The sequence below is a fragment of the Chlamydotis macqueenii genome, chromosome W (assembly GCF_036417535.1).
Source record: "Chlamydotis macqueenii isolate bChlMac1 chromosome W, bChlMac1.mat, whole genome shotgun sequence".
NCBI lineage: Eukaryota > Metazoa > Chordata > Aves > Otidiformes > Otididae > Chlamydotis > Chlamydotis macqueenii.
In genome coordinates this window covers 42304949-42312700 of record NC_141592.1, presented here as the reverse complement: position 1 = coordinate 42312700, position 7752 = coordinate 42304949, and positions in this window count along the sequence as shown.

Here is a 7752-nt window from a genome sequence, read left to right as displayed (position 1 = left end):
CTGTGAGCTATTATACTGTATTTGTGTTCCATCACTCTATTGTTTTCTTCTGTCATTACTGTTAAATTTACTTTTTGTTCAATCTCAACCCACGTGTTTGGTTTTTTTTTTTCTTGGTTTTCTTTTGTTTGTCAAATCTCCTCCTATTCTCTCGGAGAGTGGGGGGAGTGAGAGAGAGACTGCGTAGTCTGGTCCTGATCGGGGCTGAACTACGACAGTGTGTTTCCCAAGTAATTAAATTGAAAGCATCATAGAAAAAAATAAATATTTTTCAAATCAAAAGACACAGTCAATAACAAATAATCAGCAATTATTTGCATCATTTCATCTATCTGGAGCTGCTTTGCCGCAGGCGCTTGTTCTGCCAACTCCACCTTTGCATTCAGTTGTTTCACCACAACTTTATCCACTCTGTGCAGCTCTTTGAGTTTCATTTCATCAATGGTTTTCATTGCCTTGGTGAGTTCAGGAAGGAGTTTGCTATTTGTATCCTGCAAGCTACTATATCTCGCCTTTTCTTCATGTACCTTGGCTTGTTCCAGCTTGACCTCTGCCTGCATGCTCTCCACCTGAAGTTCCAGCTTCTTGATGGTGTATATTAGCTGCTGCTTCTCCTCCAGTTCTGATGCAGCAGCTGAGCTTTTTCTTTCCAGTACTTGGCACTTTTCTTGAAGCTGCTTCTGAATCAATTCTGCTTCTTTTACCTTCTCATGGGCTTCCTGAAGCTCTTTAAACAGAGCACAAACTTGCAAACTCAGAGTTTTCTACTTCACTGCCAACAGCCTCTGAACTCTCTTCTGCTTGCTGTTCAGTTTGTGTCCCACTCTTCAGGTAGTTGCTGGTTTTCTTCTCCAGTTGTGACAGTCTCTCTTTGTGATTCTGCAGCTCCTTCTCAAGTTCTTCCCTCTTCTGAGTTTCATTTCTAAGGCAGTAGAGCAGTTGGCTTACAATTAGCTCCTCAGACTGCAGATTCTTTGATTCGTCGGCAGTTTTGCTCCTGCCGTAGATATCAATGTTACTGGTCATTTCACCACTATTCTCTTGATGTTCCTTTGCAGTTCTACTTATTTCTCCTTCGTTCATCCCAATCTCCACAAAGGAATCCTCTGCTGAGATGTTCAGCTTGACCTGCAGTTCTGAAATGATGCTGTCCTGGTTTCAGCAGGGATGGAGTTAATTTTCCTCTCAGTAGCCGGTGTGTTTTGGATTTCGTGTGTGAAGAATGTTGATAAAAACATTCTGATGATATGAGTTATTGTTAATGAGACCAAGGACACTGTCTGGCTTTCCAAGTCTCATTAAAGTCTCGTTAATGTGCAGATGCAGGAAGCTGGGCGAAAGACAGACAGAATAATTGATCCAAACTGGCCAAAGAGAGTATTCCATGCCATAAACGTCATGCTCAGTATATAAGTGGGGGGTTGCCCATGGGAGGGGGTATTCCTTTTCTGTTCAGGCATTCTTGTCGGGTATCCATTCGGGCACCCTTTTCTTCTCTCTTGCTTGCTGGCATCGTTCCCTCTACCTTGCTAGCTTGCTCTCCCCCCTTTTGCTTGCTGCTTGGTGTTGTTCCTGTGATCACTGCTCAGGACGGGCTGCGTCAGTCATTCGGACATCGGGTGGTGAGAAATTGCACATTTTTCATTTTGTATATTTTGTATATATTAATATCCTTATATCCTGTTAGCTTTGTAGTTTTTAGTATTTTTAGTTTTTATCTCAACCCACGAGTTTTCCTTTCTTCCCAATTTCTCTCCCCTGTTCCACTGGGTAGGGGGAGGGTGAATAAGAAACTGTGTGGTGATCTGGGCTAAACCACCACAGATGCCTAGCAGATCAGCCTTCTCAGCCTGGAGCCATTGCACCTGGGATATCAGCTGCCTCATTTCCTTCTCAGGAGCCATGCAGCCCTCCATTTCAGCTCCTTCTCTTTCCTTTAAGTTCTGAAGGTGGTGTTGTAGCTTTTCATTTTCCATGCACTTGTCTAGCAAGCACTGCTTAACTTCGTTAAACTTTAACTCATGAAATTCTCGTTCTTCTTTCTTCTTCTCTCGACAGATGGAAAGTTCCTCGTACCGGTCCTTCATAGCTTGGTTATGCAACTTCATGGCTTCTTTTAACTCATTGCTCTCAGTGATGAGCTCTTTCATCTGCTGTACCATTTCTTCTGGGGTGTAGGTGCTAAGGGCTGAGGCAGCCATGCTGTCCGTTCCGTTTTCCGTTTTTCTCTTGGGATGCACTCCATTTTCAGCAGGATGGCTTTTCAGCTTGCCGGACATCTCTGAAGCATATACCTGGATCTGCCGAGTCACCGGGCGAGCCCGCCCACGGCAACCGTGACAGAAACCGGCCTCCGCCCGCCACTTCTCCCGGCACCGGGCTCGCCTGAGGGGCAGCCACTGCCGAGCCTCTCCCCGCTTGCCCCCCTCACAGCTCACCCGCGGCAGCGGTGGTCCCGGCTCAGCTGACTGCCCTCTGGCCAAGAGTGGCTGCAGACACTGTTTGGCAAGATGTCCGCCCCGCCCACATCAAAAACATCTCCTGTTCTGGCCACCTGTAAATTCTATCCCCTGATCGGTCCCTGAAGGACACTGCTGCTTGAAATGTCCTACACCCCCACAACCAAAGCAGGTGGGGCCCGCAGGGGGTGATCGCATAGCAGAAACTGCTGCAATGAGCAGTTTTGCTTGCTGCAAGGCTTCTGCCTCCATAACCCACTTAATCATCTGCACCACACCTGCATCCCCAGGCAATTGTGCCAAAATTTGTTGAGTTACCTCATTTGCATTCTGTTTAGCTAACTCTTTTGCCACTATAGGTTTCACATTCTCTGGTAAATCGGAATTCTCAATCGCCTTCTGTAGCCTTTCCAAGAAAGAGGTATACGACTCCCCTACGCCCTGCCTCACCTGAGTGTACGGCTGCCTTTTGCCCTCATATTTACCCATTTTTGCGAACACCACCCGCGCAGCGGCATGGATATCCCTGCCCCGCATATTAGCCTGTGCGGCTGGATCACCAAAGTCACCTGACCCTAGAATCCTTTCCACACTAATCCCGTGCAAGGGGTGATTCGGATCTAAAGCTTCTAAAACCACCTTGTCCGCTTCCTCCTTTAACGCAGCCTCCCACAGCACCATTTGGGGGGCTGTAAAAACCGCTCTAGCCAGCTGCCTACAATCAAAAGGAAGCAGGTTTGCTGCCCAGATCACATCCAAAATCGCTCGAGCCGCCACCCTATTGACACCTTCTTCCTTCACTGCCTTCTGCCATTCCCTGAATAACTTGTAATCCAACGGGCTCCACTGCCGACCCTGCTGCCCCTGTGTCACTGGGCACACCATTATACCCCCATCTCCATCTGATGGCCCTAGAGATACCCCTTCCAATACGCAATTCTTAGCAATCGATGTCCAATCCGTTAATCCACTACCTGTTTTCTGTTCAGCCGCTGCCTCTGCTTCCCGCGCCGACCCCTCTACTTTACTCAGTGTTTTTTCTACGCCCGCCGCCAACCGCTCGAACCTGCGGATTAAAGCGTCCACTGCTCCCGCTTCGCTGCCCCCTTTCCTGTCCGCAACCCATGAATCCTCAGGGAGAGGTGGCAAGCCGGTATCGCCCCTCCGCGAATCCACAAGCGGTGGAGCCGACAGGGTAGAGGGAGAGACAGAGGGCACCCCCGCGTCCTCGCATCTGGGGGGTCGCCCCCTCGGCCCAGGCCCCCCCGGCAAGCAAGGAGCAACACACGGGGGAGCACACCCAAACTCCATTGCCCCTTTATGACTGTCAGAGGCTCTCGGCCGAAAAGGGCAGACCACCGGAGCGCCACCCCCCGTCCCCTCCGCGCCGTCTCGACCCCCTCCCCTTCCGACGGCTCTTTCCCCGCCGCCTGTAACCGCGCCACGTCCATCACCTCTCCCGGCTTGCTAATCAAGCCCTTCGTCAACGGTGCCGTATGCACCGGACAATTTACCTCTTTTCCCAACGCCTTTACTGTATCCTGGATGGATGCCATCCTAACAGCAGGCAGGCACGACCGCCCCGCGGCCACGACTCAAACCTGTCCGGACCACGACCGCCCCGCGGCCACGCGTTACCTTCTGACACGTCGGGGGTCACCGGTTGTCGCTGCACGACAACTTACAGACCCTCCCTCTATCGGGATCCCATCCCGGGGAATCACGTCGGGGTCACCACTTGCCAGCTCTCTTGCCAGCAAACCAACCCAGGACGCACCAGAGCCCCTCCCCGGGGAAAGCAGGGCATCACACGGATACCGTCAAGCTAAGCCTTCAATTTAATGCTGCGCAACACAGGGTTAAATACCCGTACACCCACTACGCACGCGAACGCACCCGCCCCCCGTGCCCATGGACCCATCCATGCCCGCCACGCACCTACCCCTACACTCATGGACTTATCCGCGTCCAGTGCGTGAATCGCCACGGACCGCCCCTCCTGCATACATGCAGCCCTGCTAACGTTACCCCACACTCCCCTGCTGCATCGTGGGGTCCCTCCCATGGGCCACAGTCCTTTGTGAAACTGCTCCACCGTGGGTCATTTCTTCCACAACGTGCAGTCCCTCCAGAAGAGCTGCCCCTGCACAGGCCCTCCATGGGCCACAGCCTCCTTCAGGCATCCACCTGCCCGGACGCAGCGTCCTCCACGGGCTGCAGGTGGATCTCTGCTCCTCCCTGGGCCTCCATGGGCTGCAGGGGCACAGCCTGCTCCACCATGGTCTTCACCACAGGCTGCAGGGGAATTCTGACCAGGAGTAGCATTTACTCCTCCCTCTCCTTCTTCACTGACCTTGGCATCTGCAGCCATTCCTCTCAAAAAATTCTTCATAACAGGCAGGCAGACACCTCTCAGGTTCTCTTCACTTCTCATCTCCTCTCCACTTCTTCCAGCTGGGCTGGGCCAAGTCAGGCCCAGTCAGCCACCTGGTGGGAGGCCAGAGGGTGAGGCCTGCAAGGCCCATGCCTCCCCCTCTCTGCCCCCACTCAGCTTCTTCACATCATCTCTTCTCTTTTTTTTTTTTCCCTGTTTTCCCCTTCTTAAATACATTATCACAGAGGTGTTATCAGGGAACATTCTGCTACCAATTGGCTCAGGCCTGGCCAGCAGTGGGTCCACCCTAGGCCCGGCCAAGTCCACTGAACAAAGGGGAGCAACTTCTAGCAGCTTCTTACAGAAGCTACCACAATAGCCCTCCCTCCCTAAATAAAACCAGAACACCCCCCGACCAGAAGATCATCACAGCCACCCGTCACTGCACCCCCACCACCGGAAATCGCGCGCCCGCCACCCCACCAGCGGACCCGCACGCCTGCCTATCATAGTCATCGCTGGATCCAAGGGTAGTGATCTCTCTTTCCCTCTCTTTCTTTTCTCCATCTTCTTTTCCTTCTTCTGGTAAGAGCCCCAGCTATCAACCCCTTTATGCTTTCCAAGTTTTCAAAGTTAAGTCGTTGCACTGAATGTTAAATAAAATGTTAAATCGATTGTTTGGTGTTGTTTCACCTTAATTTAGTTCAAGGGAATCACGAACCTGCTACGGCCTGGAGTCATAACACCTCATACATGAGTTGCCAAAGCTATATTCAGGTTTAGGGGGGATACATTTAAAAAAAAAAAAAAAAAGTAGCAATTTATCTGCTCCCAGCTCTCTTAACTTCAGCTATTTTTCATCTTTCCAGGGGAGCTCCACCAAACTGCTGGTGTAATGTTCCCTTCTGCTTCCCCTTAATTCCACTGATGGAAGACAGAAGCATAACCTACAGCTGAGCCACTGCATCTCTTTCCTCCCTGTGTCCTTCACCAATTTGAATATATTCTTACAGTTTTGTATGTTATCCATTCTGTAGTTAGGAATAATCTAGTGAACTTAACTCCAGAGTACCCTGAAACATTAAGAAATATCTTGAAATCCTGGTGGACAGAGAAAATATTAAGTAGCCTGCCACTGAACTTTCCTGCGTTAGCAAGTCCTTACATAACACAGATTTCCTTCCAGAAAAAAAAAAAAGTCATGACATTAGAAGATAGTTAAATCACTATTTTAGCTGGCAGAGCACATTGCCACCAGTGAATCAGTGATTTCTGTTAAGAGGGAAGAAGAAAGCAGCACAGGTACTTTTGGCAAGGAATGATTTCCATATACAGTTCTTCTTTAGTGGTGCAAGTTAAAAGCCCGCAGGAGTGCTGTAGAGGGAGTACATGAGCCAAACGTTGATTCTTAGTGGAACTGCATTTGGATACGTGCATAGCATAAGCAGGAGACAACATTCTGGACTAACCATGGCTGGGAATCAGGAAAAAAACCCAAACAACTGCAGTTGCACTCTCCTAAATTTCACTCAATCCTGTAAGTCAATATAACAATATTAGTAATCCTGACATTTCTTTGCCCTTCGTAGAAGCTTTAGGTGGCATTTAAATAGTTAGCACTGTCATATCATTGTAAGCTTTCACTATTGTTATCCTTAATGAATGGATGACTGGAAAACAACTCACTTGTGAATGCCAAAGCTTCAGGCTGTCAGCAAATATGAGATCTCTAGTTTACCATTGGTTCACTTCTGAATGTTAACATTACAGCCATAAACATTAGTGTCTTCATTTCCTTTTATAAAACAGAAGTCTAAAAATAGGGAACAGTCAAAAGGAAAGATGTTCTGCAAACTGCTGTCTCTGTTCCTATTGTTAATACTCACACCTGTATTTTCCCCTACTTCAGAAATATCTCTTACCAGTACATGTTCCCAGCATAAACCATACCTAATAACATATTTTAGTAATAGTAATCACATACTGAGGTGCCCACTAACTAAAATACACTTTTAACTGGGCACGTGTCACAATAAGACGTGATATTGTGTCGATAGAGGACAGGGAGGGGGGTTACTTCGAACCCTTTTCAATTTGACCAGCCTGCTGGTTTCCCAAGAAAGAGAAAACCCTTGTGCCTGACCAGCCTGCCACACTCCATTTAAGGAGAAGGGGGGTTTCCTCCAACCCTTTGCAACTTGGCCAGCCTGTCAGGCTTATGCTGACAGCGTCACTGGGATAAATCCCTCTGGACAGCCTGCAAAGTTGGAGGGTGGTCGTCTAACCTATTCAGGGACTCTCACGGGCAGCGACACTAAGACAAATCCTTCATATCCCCTCTATCAATTATTAAAGTTTCCAGAAACTTATATTTACAGATATAATAAATTTATTATATATGTTTGTGAGAGGATAAAGGTTCAAAGATAGCCAGTGATAAGATACTGACTGCAAAAACAAACTTGTAAATTTTCCTCACTTTGCTTTTAAAGGTATAGACTAAAAGAAATTCAGAACGCATGCTCAGTGAGGGGTGGTCGCACCTTGGAGGCAGGTAGCTTTTGGGCTGGAGGTGTGTTTGGTATTATACTGACATTAAAATGAGCAAAGTTCATCTAAAGAACACGATTTTGCCACAATTCTTGGCTCAGCAGCTGGTATTCCTCTTGTTTGACAGTTGCAATGCACTTCATCAGCTACTATATGGTCTACTAGCCACCAGGTACCATGAAGTTCCCATCCCTGCAGGGGAGAGTTTTGGCGCTATGTTTTCACTTTGCTCCACCCTCCGTTCTGTTCATTCTGCTTACCTTAGCATGTGCTAAGGGAGACAGGGTGTGTTGCCTAGGGAACTGCTGTAGCAAGCATGTCAACTGCATTTTATCCTGGAAGTAGCAAATGCATTTTACCCTGGAAGTT